The 18837-nt window shown below is 46.5% G+C and overlaps 1 pseudogene; it reads right to left on the reverse strand.

The window, feature by feature from the left end:
• Positions 1-712: 712 nt before the first annotated feature.
• The window catches only part of LOC103082266 (proteasome subunit alpha type-3 pseudogene), a 25614-nt pseudogene continuing 7489 nt past the window's right edge, over positions 713-18837 (reverse strand).

An 18837-nucleotide genomic window follows, 5' to 3' on the forward strand; every position in this document is an offset into this window, starting at 1 on the left:
AGAGGAAGGATGAATTTGCTCTCTCTGCTTGTGTTGAGACGTCCATCTTCTCCTGACCTCAGACATCTGTGCTTCTGGTTCTCAGGCCTTTGGACTCCGACTGAATTACACTACCAGCTTTCTTGGTTCTCCAGCTTGTACGGAGCAAATCATGGGACTTCTCAACCTCCATAATCATGGGATCCAATTCCTATCATAAACCTCCTCCTATATTTATCCCTGTGTATCCTATTGGTTCCATTTTCTCTGGACAACTCTGACTAATACACATCCTGTTTCTTTCCAAGGCACTACTCCCTAGCACTGAAAGCATTTCATAATCTGTCTTCAGCTGGCTTCTCCAACTTTACGTCGCCCCCAACTTCTGCCTTGCCCAGAGCAGACGCTGGGCTTTCCCACTGTTACTCACAATTCTCTTCGCTTAGAATAGCTCGCACCTTCTCAGTCTCATAGGAGAAGCCTTACCCACTCCAAGACATCGTCCCAAGACTTCTTGGCCTGGTTTCCTATTTAGTTGTGTACTTGGTTGATTTTATCCTCCTAATTAGATTATAAACCCCAGGACGTATTTTACACATTTGTTTTTCCTCTTCTCCAAGGCCTTGTACCCTGTTTTTGTTTTTTACAAGACAAAGATTTAATGAAAGTTGGTCAGTGGGTATGTAATAATCCAAAGGGCTAAATAGTTAAATAGAAGTAAATGAAGTGAATGTTACATGTTATCATCACCTGATTCGTCTTCTTCCTTCAAAGATTCCTTGGCATATATCTCTGCCTCTTTCCTTATATCTTTTGGAACAATTTCATGTCTTCCGTTAGTTATTTCACCAACCCAGCTGAGCTCTAGTTCAAAAGCTTTATCCTTAACTTCGTCGTGTACTATGTAAATTATTTTTGCAACTTCTTTAACAACATCACGGCAGGTCATTTCTTTCATCTGCAGCTTTTCAATTTTTGTCTTCGCAGCTTGCCTGGCTTTGCCAATGGCACAGCCCCAATAACCATATGAAACACCCAATGAGTCAATCACGTAGAGTTGTGCACCATCATCACACTGTAAGACCCTAACCAGAAACTGCAGCCAAAAGGTCTAACAGCACTGTGGAGTGTATAGGCATGTACCTACATGGCCACTCTGTCTGCAAGATGTTTTAGTGGAAGGTTATATCCAAAGGTAGATCTAAAGTTGGAAGCCTCTTCTCTTGCAATGTCTGCTAAAGAACGAGCATCTGCCAACAAACCTGCTACTGCCATTCAGACATGCCGATCAACATTAAAAAGTCGTTTGTTAGGACCTCCTTCATAAAGTTTAGAAAGGACTAATTTTTCTACCCCAAAGACAACGCCATCTTTACATCTGATTCCAATAGCTGTACTACTATTTTCCACAGCCTTCATAGCATACTCAACTTGAAAAACTCTTCCATCAGGAGAGAATGTAAAGGCTGACAGGTCATACCTGGTGCCGATTGAGCTCGTCGTGCTAAAACCACTGGGACGCCTAGGGCTTCAGGGTCTAAAGCAATCCCCCTCACCCTGTTCTCTTTCTGCTTCAGGAGTGTGGGTGGGCTTTTTCTTGCCCAAATCCAACCTCTGACACCAAAGATGCCATAGTTCCACTTCCTGAGTTAGAGATTGTTAATCAAAGGAAGGGCAGGTGAGGGCTTTGGCTAGAGATTTGCCATGTCGTGTTTCAAACTCGAGCCCAACTCTGGACTTAGGCAAGAGAGCAGTCGGGTTGCTCATCAGGACAGTCTTGTTTGACAGCAGCAGGCTCAAGTTCTTCTTTTCCTTCTCGCTTACCAGTTCAAACTTTTTTTTTTTTTTTTTTTCCTTGCGTTATGCGGGCCTCTCACTGTTGTGGCCTCTCCCATTTGCGGAGCACAGGCTCCGGACGCGCAGGCTCAGCGGCCATGGCTCACGGGCCCAGCCGCTCCGTGGCATGTGGGATCTTCCCGAAACGGGGCACGAACCCGCGTCTCCTGCATCGGCAGGCGGACTCTCAAGCACTGCGCCACCAGGGAAGCCCGACCAGTTCAAACTTTTTAATGCTGAAGTGTGTTTGAGAAACAGCTAAAAGCCTGACCCCCTGCCCCTGAGGAGTTTACAAATCTGTAGTTAATTGTGTGCTCTTGACAGGTATCGATAAGAATATAATTCAGCTGATTAATGTTTTTATGGTATGTCAGTGGAGAAATGAATAGTGAAATATTCTCTAACAGACAAACCAAAGGTAAATGCAACAGCGGAAGGAGCGAGGGATGAACCTGTCACAGATCCTGGTCGAGTTGTACTCTTTTTCCACATTGACCTTGCCTTGCCTTCCCTGGGACCATATCCTCCACCTTCTCTTTCCTTCTCCAAATCTTGCCCATCCTTCAAGGACCAGTTAGACCTCTGCCTTCCTGGATGACTCCAGACTCCATTAACCTGTTTTGAACACCAGGATTAATAACCTTTGCCACACAGTTTAGAGCTTAATGATGTACTCAAACTCTGCTGCTGTTTTGTGTGATTTCCCAACTAAATGATAACTCTTTTGAAGAATAATAATAGTAACAACATTAAAGTAGCTAATATTTATTAAGCATTTATTATGAGCTTGGTACTTTGCTAATACTGGGTTGGCCAAAAAGTTCATTCGGGCCTTTCTGTAACACGAAAAACTCAAATGAACTTTTTGGCCAACCCAATATATCCATATATTTTATCTAATTTCATCTGCCCAACAACCCTATGGGGAAGTTCTATGATTATTACCATTTTACAGTTGAGGAAGCTGTGTTGTAGGATAATTTTCAAAAAGGTAAAATAATGACTCACACAATCGTGAAGTGAACACATATCAAAGATTTTATTTAACTCACTAATTAAAGAGAAAAACCTGCAATTTGTTAAAACCAACTGAAAGGAGAATCTGAAGGGCAGACATTTATAGGCAATCAGGAATGCTGAAGTGAAGGTGCTAATATGTTCGAAACTGGTTAATATTCTATGTGTACTAAAATTTGAAATCATCTTTTCTACTGGGCAGAAGCCAATTTTATTTTATTTTTAAATTTATTTTATTATTATTTTTTTGAATGACTGTTTAGCAGAGGGAGGAGATGGCCACTCTGGAAAGAATTGGTCTTCCGGCATGCAAGGCAGTAGAAGAGTCTGGCTATTAAAGGACTGGAGTAACAGAGCTTCTATCATTCAGCCTGGACCTCTATCAGTGCTGAACAGGAGTAGCAATGGTGTTTTCTCTACAGCTGCCCCGGTTGGGCCTTACCCCTGGATACTTAGCCATGGAGCGTGTCTCACTGGCCCTCTTAGAAATCTGTGAGCTACTTAAAAGCCCTTAACAAATTTGTTTTCTCTTTTTTTTTGTTTTTGTGGTACGTGGGCCTCTCACTGTTGTGGCCTCTCGCTGTTGTGGCCTCTCCCGTTGCGGAGCACAGGCTCCGGATGTGCAGGCTCAGCGGCCATGGCTCACGGGCCCAGCCGCTCCACGGCATGTGGGATCTTCCCGGACCGGGGCTCGAACCCGCGTCCCCTGCATCGGCAGGCGGACTCTCAACCACTGCGCCACCAGGGAAGCCCCTGTTTTCTCTTTTATTCAGAAACTAATTTCATCTCACCATTTATCTCAACGTTGGTTCATTTGCATTTCTATGGCCCCACATTATCTGCATTGCTATCAGTTTTCCCAACTTGCAGAGCTATAAATGAGTCTAGTCAAAAACAATGAAAGGGGGACTTCCCTGGCAGCTCAGTGGTTAAGAATCCCCCTGCCAATGCAGGGGACATGGGTTCGAGCCCTGGTCCAGGGAGATCCCACATGCCGCAGACGAGCAACTAGAGAAAGCCCACGCGCAGCAACGAAGACCCAACACAGCCAAAACTAAAAATAACAATAAAGAAAATAAATTTATTATTATTATTTATTTACTATTAATTAATACTGGGTCTTAGAGTTCTTTCATACTTAGGTATTGAGCACAACACCTAGTGCATATTAGGTGTACCATAAGTGTGGATTGGTTAATTGATGAGAGTTTTTGAATGATGGATTATAAAGCTTGTGGTAGATTGAACACCGTGACCAAAATATGTTCCATCTCTTTCACCAAGAGGGAGAGTCTAATTTTCTACTCCTTGAATCTGGAATTGCCTGTGACTTGCTTTGGCCATAGCAAATATGTCAGAAGTGACAATGTGTGACTTCAGGAGCCTAGACTTCCAGAGACCCAGAAGCTTCCACTTTCACTGTCTTGGGACCTGCCCTTACTGAGTAAGAAACCTCTTATCCAGAAGGTCTTCTTCTGCAGAGTCACATGGAGGAGAACCGAGGCACCCTGGCTGACAGCCCCAGTTAACCGTCGTATATGTGAGTGAGGCCACCTTGGTCCATGCTGGTCCACGTGACTGCAGCCACATGAGCAACTCCAAGTGAGACCAGCAGAAGAACTGCCCAGCTGAGCCCAGCTAAAATTGTGACCTAATAAATTCTTGTTGTTTTAAGCCTCTAAGTCTTGGGGTGTTTTGTTATGTGGTGATGGCTAAACTGATGCAGAGGTGTCAGTGCAGTCATAGAATGTCAGCCGGGAGCAGGGGACAAGTGTTTATTCTTTGGGGATGGAGGCTACTCCCTGTGATTGAATTTCCTGGCTCAGCCGTCCTGCGCCCAAGCTGACTGGGACCCCTGTGCTGCTCCATGACAGAAGTATTACTACCTGGGTATGTTGTTTGGTCCCAAACCTTGTCCACGGAGAGGAGCCACTTTGACAGGCTCATGGTCTGCACTGGGCTGGTGACTCATTAGAGCAGCGGGAGTCCACCCTCTTCAAAAGAAGAGAAGCGACACTCTTCTAGGAACTTTACATCTAACAAGGACATGGTGTGTCCATAATAAAGTACAAAGTTAAACCTGTCATTGATATCTGTCTCCTCCCTTCCCTCATATGTGTCATGTGACACTTTTACTTTCCAGACATCTTTCTACTTAGCTTGTTTGAGTCCCAACAACGTAGCCCAGTGAGTGAGAATGACAGGTGAGGAGATCAAGAGATTTGCCTAACACCACACAGAGCTTAATCGTGGGCCAGATCCCAGGCCTCCTGCTGCAGTGTCCAGTGGCCCAGTGCTGGGACTGCCTAGAGCTGGTTGCATGTGTAGCCCTGTCTCTCTGAGGGCCCTCAATCCAGGACATATGTATGAACTCGAGATGATGTCAGGGTGGCAGTGTGGTGTCAGGGAAGACCTCCATTCAGTTCTGTTAGCTCCTTCAGCTGTGTGATCTCAGGCAGTCACTCAACCTTGCTCAGTCTCAGCTACCTCATTTGTAAAATAAGATTAAATTATATCCACCTATACTTAAAAAACCCGTATATAGTGGTTGCATCTGGAGTAAGGTATGGGGCTGGGCATCTGGGATAGTAGGAAGATCTACTTTTCTTTTTTGTTGTTATATTCACTGGTTTTATTTTTTTAAATTTGTATTTATTTTTTGGCCACGCCTTGCAGCATGTGGGATCTTAGTTCCCCGACCAAGGATCAAACCTGTACCCCCTGCAATGGAAGCGTGGAGTCTTAACCACTGGGCCACCAGGGAAATTGTTTTATTTTTTAGATTCCACATATAAGTGGTAACATACACTATTCGTGTTTCTCTGTCTGACTTACTTCACTTAGCATAATGCCCTCCAAGTCCATCCACATTGCTGCAAATGGCAAAATTTCATTCTTTTTTATGGCTGAGTAGTATTCCATTGTATACACCACATTTTCTTTATCCATTCTTCTGTTTTAATTTTTTTTTTGGCTGTGCATGTGGCTTGCAGGATCTTAGTTTCTCAACCAGGGATCGAACCTGGGCCCGTGGCAGTGAACGCGCTGGGTCCTAACCGCTGGACCGCCAGGGAGTTTCCAATCCATTCTTTTGTTGATGGACAGCTTGGCCATTGTAAATAATGCTGCTATGAACACTGGGTTGCATGCATCTTTCAAATTAGTGTTTTCGTTTTCTTCGGATATATACCCAGGAGGGGAATTGCTGGATCATGTAGTAAGACGTACTTTTCGTTGTATATCTTTTTTACCATTCAAATTTGTAATTGTGATGATTGAGCTTATGTGAACTTGACTGGGCTACGATGTGCCCAGATCAGTAGTAAAACATTATTTCTGGGTGAGTCTGTTAGGGTGTCTTCGGAAGAGATTAGCATTTGAATTAGTAGATTGAGTGAAGGAGATCATCCTCACCAATTTAGGTGAGCATCTTCCAATCTGCTGAGGGCCTGAATAGAACAAAAAGGTGTAAGGAAGGGTGAATTTGCTCTCTCTACTTGAGCTGAGACATCCATCTTCTGCCTCCAGACAATGGTGCTTCACTGGGCACTTGCATTCAGACCAGGAGTTATACCATTGGGCCCCAATTCTCAGCCTTTGGACTCAGACTGAATAGCACTACTGGTTTTCCTGTGTCTCCAGCTTGCAGGCAGCAGATTGTGGGACTTCTTGGCCTCCATAACCATGTGAGCCAATTTCTATTATAAGTCTTGTCTTGGAAATTCCCTGGTTGTCCAGTTGTTGGGACTCTGCGCTTTCACTGCCGCTGGCCCGGGTTCGATCCCTGGTCGGGGAAGTAAGATCCTGCATGCCGCGTGGTGTGGTAAAAAAAAACCCCAAAATAAATAAATCTTGTCTTATATATATCTCTATATATTCTATTGGTTCTGTTTCTCTGGAGAACTCTGATACAGTAATTGTAGGGCAAATGTTATTAATTCAGTAACAATGCTAATTAACCAAGAAATCAATTATTAGTTCATAATAATTCTAATTAGCCAATAATAAATACATCTAAAAAATGAAATTATGTCTTTTTCCAGTGGCGTACCCGGAAACTCCTTCTTCTACAGAACAAAATTATTTTTAGAGAGAATCCTTTTCTTGATTCACTTTTTAGCTTAAGAACAATTAGTAATTTTAAAATATTATTATTATTATTATTATTTTTTGTGGTACGCGGGCCTCTCACTGTTGTGGCCTCTCCCGTTGCAGAGCACAGGCTCCGGACGCGCAGGCTCAGCGGCCACGGCTCACGGGCCCAGCCGCTCCGCGGCAGGTGGGATCTTCCCGGACCGGGGCACGAACCCGTGTCCCCTGCATCGGCAGGCGGACTCTCAACCACTGCGCCACCAGGGAAGCCCTAAAAATATTATTTTAAAAGATATTATTCAAATTCAGTGTAACATTTCATGTATGACCTGAAGTTTACACTTAGCAAGCAAAAATATTATACCTTGCAGTTTGCAGTCATTATTTTTAATCTTAAATGCAAGTAAAAGTTGGAAATGTCCACATAGAATGGCAGAGTTGGAGTTAGCCAAGGGCTATTTCTTTATAATCACCGTGTCTGGTCGTTGTCTATTTCCCATCTACTATTTAAACCCTGGAAGGTGTATTATCACAAAGGCTGGCTGGGCAAGGGCTTGGACAATTCTGAACTGTTACAAACTTCTCGCCAAATGAATAGGTATCATTGTTGAAAACACTGGCTATCTACTGCATATAGAATACTATGTTCATTGAAAGATAAGTAATGAAAGTGTGTTCATTTGAAACTTACACATTTATTATCAAAACTCAACAGTTGGGCTTCCCTGGTGGCACAGTGGTTGAGAGTCCGCTTGCCGATGCAGGGGACACGGGTTCGTGCCCCGGTCTGGGAAGATCCCACATGCCACGCAGTGGCTGGGCCCGTGAGCCATGGCCGCTGAGCTTGAGCGTCCGGAGCCTGTGCTCCGCAATGGGAGAGGTCATGGCGGTGAGAGGCCCGCGTAGAGTAAGAACAAAAACAAAACTCAACAGTCATCACGGCAATTGTTTAGCACTTAGACCAACAAAAGATTTCCTTATGGAATATTTTATCATTGACCCTGTTTATTTTTTATTTTTGGCCGCGCCACTAGGCTTGCAGGTTCTTAGTTCCTGGACCAGGGATGGAACCCAGGGCCCCGGCAGTGAGAGCGCCAAGTCCTAACCACTGGACCGCCAGGGAATTCCCTCACTGACCTTGTTTAGAATTGTCTATGCATGGGAGTTCCCTGGAGGTCCAGTGGTTAACAATCTGCGCTTCCACTGCAGCGGGAGCGGGCTTGATCCCTGGTTGGGGAACTAAGATCCCGCATGCCTCACACTGTGAGGCCAAAAAAAAAAAAGAATTGTCTATGCATGAAGATAATAAAAACAGACTTTTAGTCAGTTTTATTGTTTTTAAATTCTCTGCTGACAATGATCCCCCTTGTTGCCTAACTCAGGGTGGACTACTCCCACAGCCCTGCCCTCCTTACAATGCCCTTGTTAAAGATGAAATGAGACAAAGAGGGAAGAGATATGGGAACATATGTATATGTATAACTGACTCACTCTGTTATAAAGCAGAAACTAACACACCATTGTAAAGCAATTATACCCCAATAAAGATGTTAAAAAAAAAAAAAAAAGATGAAATGAGATAGTATCTTCCCGGGTCTCAAAGTCAAATTCAAATGCTGCAGGGTTCAGAGGCACATATGTGAAGTGGTGTAAGTTACATAGCACTGTGCAGTCCATGGAAGACCATGGAGGGTGTGCCCTGCCTAGAGGTGTTCACTGTCGGTTTTCCTTTCTGAGACATATCCTTCTGTGGCATGGGCTGACACCCTGTGACACCCATGAGTACTAAGCAATTCACACTGAGGTCTGGGCTGATTTCAAAGCTCTTTCCACTATGCCGTGGTAAAAATACCGCCTTACTTTTAAACTAATTCATAGATGTGTACTGATTTATGTCCTAGGTAAGAAAAGTAAGAAACAAGGGAGCCCTGGAGAAGTTGAGACCAGAAGCAGGTGGGATTTAGATGAGAAGTGAGTCTACTGGCCCCTGTGCTTACAGGAGGAAAGAAGGGGATGGACCGCAGTGACTGCAAGTGTGGCTCTGCAATGAGGGAAAAAGGTGCGGGGCTGTTCTATCTGTGGGGTCCTCACAGTTCAACAGGGTAAGCATGCCACCCACAGGAACATTTACAATGCAAAATTATTTTTTAAATGACCAGAGAGATGTCTGTTGCAATTCAGTTTGTGATAGCAGAAAACGAAAAGCAATGTAAATATCCAAAACTAGCGGAATGGTTAAATAAATTATGCTGTATCCATTCATTGAGGGGATACTATTCAATCCTTAAAAATAATATTTATTTGACAGGGAAAGAAAATCTCATTATATATATGATGTGTAAAGAGGAGATTACAAAACAGTGGGTACAATCCAATCTCACTTTTGTGAAACAAAAACAAAAGATCTTGAAGGCTACACATCAAGGTATTAACAATGGTTATAATTAACAATGGCTAGGTGGAGGTATCCTGGCGGTTTAAATTTTTTCTTATTTCTGCTCATCTGTGTTTTCTAATTTTCTACAGCGAACACATCTTGCTTAGGTAATAAGGAAAACCCACATTTATTTATTTATTTAAAAACATTTATTTATTTCTTTGGCTGCACCAGGTCTTAGTTGCCAGCACTCAGGATCTTTGTTGAGGCATGCAGGATCTTTTTATAGTTGTGGCATGTGGGATCTAGTTCCCTGACCAGGGATCAAACCCGGGCCCCCTCATTGGGAGCACAGAGTCTTAGTCACTGGACCTCCAGGGAAGTCCCCACAATTATTTGTTAAAGTGTGGTGAGAGTCAAGTGGACAGGGTCAAAGATTGTGTTAATAGGTTAATAGGACTGAGCTAATCCGGAAGAGAACCTCGTAGGAGGCTGATGACTTTCCACCCAGGGTGAAGGAAGGTGAGAGGTGTGTGTGTGTGTGTGTGTGTGTGTGTGCGTGTGTGTGTGTGTGTGTGTGTGTGTCGGGGGGGGGGGGGGGGGGGCAGATGGAAGGCAGGACCAGGAAACCTGGGATAGCTTAGGCACAAAGGAGATATCAGGGGTTGGGCCCTCACACCTGCCATGCATATTGCCAGTTCCTTGACTGCTGGACTATTGTCATTTGCCACTCTGTCGTCGCCTCTAGCATGGCCCTCCAGAATGAACTTCCAGCATAGATGAACTCTGGATGGGACTTCATCCACTGAGGTCGTTTACACTGCAAGATTGAAAAGAAATTGGAGGTGAATGCGGGTGGAGAAACCGACTATCAGCAGCTTTGGCCAGATGGTGGTGCTATAAGGCAGAGAATCAGAGCACAGCACGGTCGTCCCGGGTTAGGCGGGAACAGCCGTCTGCTCCTGGAAGGCCACCAGGGGGCAGAGGAAGGTTAAGAGGGTGCTGCTTCCGGAGGGCCTGCTGGAGTCCCCGGTGTACAATGCCATCAGCTGCCATTTGATAAAACGGATCATTGTAACAGTGAAGTGCCAGGGAAAAAACAGAATAATTCAAACAGGTGCAGATTTGAAACTAAATGCTCGGACTTCCCTGGTAGTGCAGTGGTTGAGAGCCCGCCTGCCAACGCAGGGGACATACGCTCGAGCCCTGGTCTGGGAAGATCCTACATGCCGCAGAGCAACTAAGCCCGGGCGCCACAACTTCTGAGCCTGCGCTCTAGAGCCCGCGAGTCACAACTACTGAAGCCCGCGTGCCTAGAGCCCGTGCTCCTCAACAAGAGAAGCCACCACAATGAGAAGCGTGCACACTGCAACGAAGAGTGGCCCCTGCTCCCTGCAACTAGGGAAAGCCCATGTGCAGCAATGAAGACCCAGCACAGTCAAAAATAAAAAATAAATAAATTTACAAAAAAAAAAAGAAAAGAAAAGAAACTAAATGCTCAAAGGCAGTTCAAAGGACCTGTCTAAACACTGCCCTCAGCCCTCCCCTGCTCCCACATACACTACTCTTTGCTGTGAGCCTCACTCACCCACCATGCCTCTTCCTTCCCTCCCTGTGTCTTCCCTTCCTTCCCCATGTTCACTGAGTGCCTTCTGGGTACCAGACCATTTAGCCAGAGCCTGGGGAGGAAGCCAGAGCCTGAGAGATCTTTTGAGCATGAGGTAGGAGGGAGCTAAGTCAGGGACAACGTGTGTGCGTAGGTGGCGGTGTGACTGGCAGACAGGACCACACTCCCAGGTCCTTGGGCTGGAAATGTGTGCCTGGTTAGAAGAACCGGGTGAAGCCCAGTGTCGCTGAAGACTGGTGAACATGGAGGAGACTGGAAAAGATGGGGCTGGAAAGAGTCGGGGGACTGACCATGTAGTTTGCATGTTTCTGAGACCATTGAAGGATTCCAAGTAGGTGACAGATATGATGAGAGTTATTTTTAAAGAAGACCACACTGGATGGTGTGTGGAGGAAAGCTAAGGGGTCATAGGCAGCCACAAGGAGGCCTACTGTTAGGGAGATATATTGTAGTACAGAGGAGAGATGGCTGCAGCCTGGACACCATGTGTAGATGAAGAGAAGGGGACGGGTTTGGATTTATTTTGGAAGTAGACTTAATAATTCATCAGCTGCAGAGGGATGGGGTAAGAGAGAAGGAGAGGTTGAATATGATTCCCAGGTTTCAGGCGTGAGCAATTGGATGGATGGAGTGTCATTTACTAAGATGAGCAATAATTAAGAAGGAACCAGTGGCGGTTAAGATCAATAGTTCAGTTTTCAGTTTTAAACAGGTTAAATCTGAGATGCCTAAGAGACATCTAAAAGGAGGCATCAGGGACTTCCACGGCGGTCCGGGGGTTAAGATTCCATGCTTCCAGCGCATGGGGCACGGGTTCGATCCCTGGTCAGAGAAGATCCCGCATGCCTCGCGGTATGGCCAAAAACAAAAACAAACAACAGCAACAACAAAAAATAACAAAAACAAAAGGAAGCATCAGGTAGAAAATTCCATAGACTAATCAGGAGCTCAGAAGGAAGATCTGGGTTGGACATCTAAAATTGGGAGCCTTTGGTCTACAGAAGATGGAGTTAAAGCCATGGCAATGGGTGAGATTACTCAAGGAAATAGTACACGGAATAAAAGCAGAGGAATGTCAACGTTTATAGAGCAGATAAAGGGGGTGAGCTGAGGAAAGAGGCTGAGGAGCTACATCTGGAGGAAAACCTGGAGTGAGGTGTCAAGAAGAGGGAAGGAGAATGTTGCAAGAAGGAGGGAGTGTTCATATTCAGCTGCTGAAAGCTAAGAGGTCAAGGAATAGAAGGAATGTCAAGTGTCAACTGATTTTAACAATGTGGTGTCTCTGGGAACCTAGGCTAGTGCAGCTGCCATGGGGCAATGGGAGCCCTGGCCAGCCTGGAGTGGGCTGAGGAATGAACGGGGGCAAGGGAGTGGAGAGCCTGTGGAAAGGAGCAGAGCTAGGGAAGGAGCTGCTGGGTCAGTGGTCCAGGGAGCTTGTCTTAAAGTGGACAACAGTATTTGAATGCCAATGGAGGGACCTAGCAGAGTGAGAAAGAAATCTGATGGAGGAGAGAGAGGAGGGTCAGCTGATGATGTGCGGGAAGGGATGGGGTCCAGACCTTGGCTTATGCTATCCCCGCTGCCTGCAATGAGCTTCTGAGCCTTACCACCACCTTGCCACCTTGTATGGATCCTTCAAAGACAAGCTCAGATGTCACTGCTTCTGGGACGTCTGGAAGTCAAACGTTGTCTCCACCCACTCACAGCATGTTTATAGCTGGGTTATAGGTTTTATCATATATTATCGATGACAGAGACTAACTGTCTGTACCCCAGCATTGTGTCTGGCACCTATATAGGAGGCCCTAATAAATGACTTTGAATGTACGGCCAGATAAAGGAATGGGTGAAGTGTCAGCACCCCACACCATGATAGTGGGGAAGGGCGATGTTGGCGATGGCACTGATTTTTTTTTTTTTTTTTTTCAGGAGTGGAGTCCTGACACTTCACAGACCCTCTCATATTATCTCTCAAGGAATCTAGCTTAAAGGATCCGCCCAATGTAGATGAAGAAACAGAAATCCCCACAGCAAGCCTGGAGGTCAGAGGTGAAGGGAGCAGGACTGGGGTGGGGGCCAGGGGAGGCGCCTGAATTCCTCTCTCCCAGCACTTAGTGGGGATCCTCAGGTATTTTCTAATTAAGATGAGAAGAAGCAGCAGGGGGCCCTCTGGAATGTAAACGTCAGATAAGATCAGCACCCCCTCCCCTCCAGGAAGCTTCCATTTTCTTTCTTCTAGGATGAATAACACATTCTTTCCCAGGAACTAGCTTCTGCCCGCTTTAGTCCCTGCAATTTATCCTCTTCCCTGGGGGGAGTGAATCTTTGCGTCCCTAGTGCTTTCCATGCCCCCTATTTCAGCTCTTGCCTCCATCTTTTGGGACTCTTTTCATCCCTTACGGCTTCCTCATCTTATACAGGGCCTGTGCTTCTAAACCTGGAGGGGGACATCTCACTTTAATCATAATATGGACATCTCTTGGGTTTGGGCTTGGGGGTGACCCCTGCTATGGGCTTCTCTATCTTCTCTCTTCCAGGATGGTAGAACAGGTGCCATCATTGGATCAATACACCTTTCGTTCAAATAATCAATTCCAGCCAACATATGGGACCAGGCACCCCAAGTACTAAAAGAACAGTCTCGATGAGTTGTCCTAATGAGAGGGCGCCAGGATCTGGTGCCAGGGCTATGGGGAAGGCTTCAGGGAGGAGGTGTCATTAGTGCTGAGCCTTGAGGGAAGTGTGGGATGTAGGAAACAGAAGAGTAGGGGGGATTATAGAGGCGTGGGCAGGAGGCAGCTGAGGAAACACTGTTAGGGAGCAAAGAGTTGGGAGAAGGAGGAGACTGGAGAGTTAAGTAGGGAGACAAATACGGGGTGGTAGGAGAGATGGAATGCAAGAATAAGGAGGTGGGATTTTATACTTTCAACAATGAAGGTGTTTGTCGGGGGAGGGAGTGGTGATAGGGGACAGATGGGGATTTACAGATAATTCTGGAAGCAAAGTGTGGACTGTTGTCCAGGGTAGAGAGGTAAGGGTCCCATGGTCTCTTATCTCCCCCGCTTCTTACCCTTTGCTGTTGCCACTGTCGCAGCGGGCTCACAAATGTTTGGAGCAGAGATCCAGGATGCGTGGGACTGAGGGAGCCAGGAGACACAAGTCCCCCCATCTCCCAATCCAGGGATTCTCCAGCCCTTGGGTCCACACTTGGCCAGTGGCTCCGTCCACAATGGAGCTTCCCTGCCTCTCGGGTGGCACAGGACAGGGTGAACTCTTCTGGACCAGATGACCTGGCACCATTCAGGGAAGGGTTCAGTTCACTGGTGCCACCTGGCTTCTGCAGGCTCTGACCTCAGTGGTGGGGTGGCGGGTGGGAGTGGGGAATGGAGAAGCAAGCGGAGGGAAGAAATTCAAGAGCAAGGGGATGGTTTGGAGCAAGCTCACTGGGTCTGGGAGCACATCCCAGAGGCTCAGTCCAGTCACAGAGGCTCCCCAGATTGTCTCCTTTCTCTCTCGTGACCCCCAGACCCAGGCCTTACCAACCCCCAGAAGTCAAGACCTGGGAAGAGAATTGTTCACTGGAACGCAGATCCTGGGTCTAGGAGAATGTCTCCCCAAGACAGGGAATGGAGGCAATGATCTCTCCAGGATTGTTTTGTGGGGGTATTGGTTGGACTCTTGGAATGCCTTCTGGGGTGTCTCTGGGAATCTGGGCCTGGGCCGTTTGCAGCTGCTATTACAGGAAGGGAGAGAACTTTCAGCAAGCGTGCTGGGATCCCAGACCCTTGGGTTTTCATTCCTCCCTCTCCTTGTCCCAGGGCAGGCCACTTGCCTTTCTTCATGCCATGGCCCCCTTCTGACTCCCTGCCCAATGTCCAGTCCCCAGGCTGCCTCACTGGGGTGAGGATGCGCATCCTGCATCCTCATGGGGCATCCTGATTGTGGGAGAGCCCCTTACCAAGTCCTTCACTTTGCTCCCCTGGGAGTTACAAAGACCAGCTCTAATTTCTCTTCTCCTAAGTGACAGGCCTTCAGATACTTGACATCACAGAAAGTAGAAGGGAACTCAGAGGAGACTGAAGGCTAGATGTACATTTTGTCAGTGAGGCAAATGGCCCAGAGAGGAAAGAGCTACATTAGAGTTGCATAATGAGTCAGCCTGACCCAACCCAGGTCTCCTGATACCACCCAGGGCGCCTTTCTTGCCTCCCAAGCTTCCTTTTCTCCAGGCCAAACTCTCCTCTCTCTTGATATCTTACGTTGATCTCCTCAGTCCAATTTCACTCTTAGGTGTGCACATTTCATTTCTCCTTGAGTTCACCCTGTAACTTATATGTTATCTTGCCCACAGGGGCCTAGCAGTACAGGGCTGTCAAGGAAGACTTCACCGGGTGAAGGAACAGTCGAGGTAGCCCACGCCCACTGAGTTCCTTCAGTGTGCTATGCGTTTCATTTACTTTCATCTTCACCCGGTGCTCCAAGATGGGTTCATTTAAATGATGAAGAAACCCATGTGAGGAAATGAGTGTGTTGCTCAAGGTCTGACCACTGGAAAGGGTGAAGCCATGGCTGCTGGGCAGCAGGTATGCCCCTGGGCTGCTGCGTGATTGTTAAAGCATGGGAACATTGCACTTGTGTCCCATTTGGGAAATAGTTACTGCCTGAGCTGTCCGCGTCCCCCCACCCTGTCTTGTCTTCCTGGGATCCCTCCCGCAACCAGCTCTAAGGAGCAGGCGTTCAAGCTTGGAATCTGTTCGCTCTAAATTTAAGCCTGGGCTGATGCTGCAAGTCCACAACCCCCGAAACCCAACCCCGAGGTCCGGATGACCCTTGGGATTCAGACTCTTTTAGATTTTAGAAAGGAAACGTAGTGCATATAATGTATAAGGAAAACCCCAGTGAGGTTTGAGGTGGCCCCTGGAATCATGGAATCAGATACTTTACTATTTATGCAGTGAGACGCAGAAACATTCCTCCTAGGCGGAATATATAAAACCTAGATGTTTCTAGGTTAGGTTTTGCAGGTGAGTGAATTACAAAAAACTTCTGGGTCCAGTGGTTAAGATTCCACGCTTCCACTGCAGGGGGGAGCAGTTTCAATCCCTCGTCCCTGGCTGGGGAACTAAAAAAAACTTCTGGTCTTCAGAGCTTTCTGGAGTTTGAAATTGTTAGATAAGGGCTTGATATTGTCTGTTAAGGATCATTGTACATTACTTAGTGGGAGCTTGAACAAACCAGAGGACTTGCTGGGGAGGGCTGGGGAGGGGTGAAAGAGGCCTGGAAGTGGGTGGCACATGAGAGACAGCTCCAGGGAACCCTAGCAAGGCTTTGCTTTGACCAGGGCTGTCACAGTCCAGCCACCCTTAGCCCTGCCAACCCAAGGATCTGAGAGCTCTGCAGAGCAGAGCATGGCTGGGCCTGGTGCCAGACAGGCTCAAAGCAGTGCTAAGGTGGGAAGCAGGCCTTTGAGACCCTGGCTGGGCAGAGTCAGGTTCTACAGGCAGGATGTCACCTCCTTATTTAGGCCCGAGGTCTTGGGGCAGCAAGGGGGCTGGCATCCTAGATAGTAGCTGCAGGGAAATGACCTCTTTGTCTGTGCTTTTGGCTCAGCTCAGCCCCACTGTATGCTGCTGCTGCTTCTGCCAGTCCGAGGTTATCTCCCTGGTGATGGACTGACTGCCTGAGACCTGGCATTTGCCCGCCCATGCTCTCTTGCCATTGCTACAGCCAAGAGCAGACTCAGATTCTCTGGGACACTATGAACATGTATTTATTGAATACCTACTATGTGCTAGGCACACAGTTGACCTTGGGGGCCGTGTTCTCATTATTCTCTCAGCTGGAACGCACACTTCTCCCAGTGCACAAGCCCTAGCATCCCTTGGATTCCACTTGTGCATGAATCATGATCACCGTCTTTCCTCTGAACTCCTGTAGTGTTTACTGCCCTGCCATTCCTTGGCTCTGAATTTAGCTCATGACCTTTCTTGAATCCTTGTCTCATACTTTGTTGCTTGAATTTTTATTTGAACACTTTCTTGTTTTGAATCAGTTAGGGCTCCCACCTGGGTTCAAGCTATCCCCAAAGTAGGAACCTGCCCCTCCTTCCTTGAACACGTGTGGAATGCAGGATTGACCCCAGGGGAGAACTGCAAAGCCCTTCAAAGGAGAGGTGGAAAATGGTGCCTGGGGCCTATAAACTTTTGCACTGAGCATTCCTAAATGACAGCAAGATTTATAGTTTTAGCACTTCCTATTACAAAGTCTGTTTAAGTGACTCAGGGAGGCTGTGTAATTTCTGTACCCGGAAATTTTAAAAAATGGTAGCAACTACCTTACATGAGCTTAGTATTCATTCCCCATGCTTTAATATTCACTCTATAGCTTTTGTAACATACAGAATTTTCCTCTGGCTAGGATGGCTTAGGTAGGGGCCTGTTGGAAAGCCCCTGAGGTTTCCTAAGAGTCTGTGGCTGTGAAGTGGGGCCACAGACTGAGGAAGTTCAACTATTCTCCCACTGGGTTCTATTTCTTTGTACAAAGAGGAGCTACAAAGGGAGAAAGATGACCGTTAACAGCTTAAAAGATCCCCCTACTCTCCTTATTACTCCTTCCCTTGAGTGTTCTGCCTGTAGAGTCCCATCTTGGTAGGTTATTCACTCTCATTTATTTGTTCATTCATTCACTCATTCATTCAAAAGGTAGTGAGAGGGCAATACTGGATCATTTGGGTGTGTTATGGATGCAGAATCTGAGGGGGAAGCTGGACTTGGGGCTTTTTCATCTCACAGCATTTTACTCCAATCACATATCCACACAAGTGCTTCTCTTGAAATACCTCGAAAATGGGAGAAGAATAAAATTGTTTATCCTCCACAACTGCCTGGAGAAGCTCAGAGATCAGCTGGACTTCCCCGGTGGCGCAGTGGTTAAGAATCCGCCTGCCAGTGCAGGGGACATGGGTTCGAGCCCTGGTCTGGGAAGATCCCATATGCTGTGGAGCACCTAAGCCCGTGCGCCACGACTACTGAGCCTGAGCTCTAGAGCCGGCGAGCCACGACTACTGAGCCCGCATGCTGCAACTATGGAAGCCCGCGTGCCTAGAGCCTGTGTGCTCTGCAACCGGAGAAGCCACTGCAATGAGAAGCCCGTGTACCATAACGAAGAGTAGGCCCCGCTCGCCGCAACTAGAGAAAGCCTGCGCACAGCAATGAAGACCCAATGCAGCCAAAAATAAATAAATTCTAAAAATACTGAACTCCAGATTGTTTAAAAAACAAAACAAAAATAAATAAATAAATTTAAATTAATGGAATTAAATATAATAAAAAATATAATTTCCTCAGTCACTAGCTATATTTCAAGTGTTCAGTAGCCCCGTGTGGTTAGTGGCTACAATATTGGACAACACAGATGTAGTATACTTCCGTTACTGCAGAAAGTTCTCTTGGATACTGTCTAGAGGCAGAAGGAGGAAGAGGAATGGGTAAGGCAGATGGGTCATATATCCAGACCCAGATATATGTCATCAAAATGACAGAACCAACTTCTCTAGATCGTGGCTTTTAAAGTTTTTTTATTAAAATCCACAGTAATATATATAACAGATCTCTCCCTCTGTCTCTCTCCACGTATACGTCAAGAGTTTCATGAAACGGTATAACAGTATTCACCCTTACCACATGGGATGCACTCTGATTTAGTTTTTTACCCTATTCTATTAATTTTATTTAAAAATATATATTTAGACTTCCCTGGTGGCGCAGTGGTTAAGAATCTGCCTGGGGATTCTGCAGGGGACACGGGTTCGAGTCCTGGTCCGGGAAGATCCCACATGCCGCGGAGCAACGAAGCCTGTGCGCCACAACTACTGAGCCTGCGCTCTAGAGCCTGCGAGCCACAACTACTG

This window comes from Lipotes vexillifer, unplaced genomic scaffold (assembly GCF_000442215.2).
Source record: "Lipotes vexillifer unplaced genomic scaffold, Lipotes_vexillifer_v1.1 scaffold2700, whole genome shotgun sequence".
Taxonomy (NCBI): Eukaryota; Metazoa; Chordata; class Mammalia; order Artiodactyla; family Lipotidae; genus Lipotes; species Lipotes vexillifer.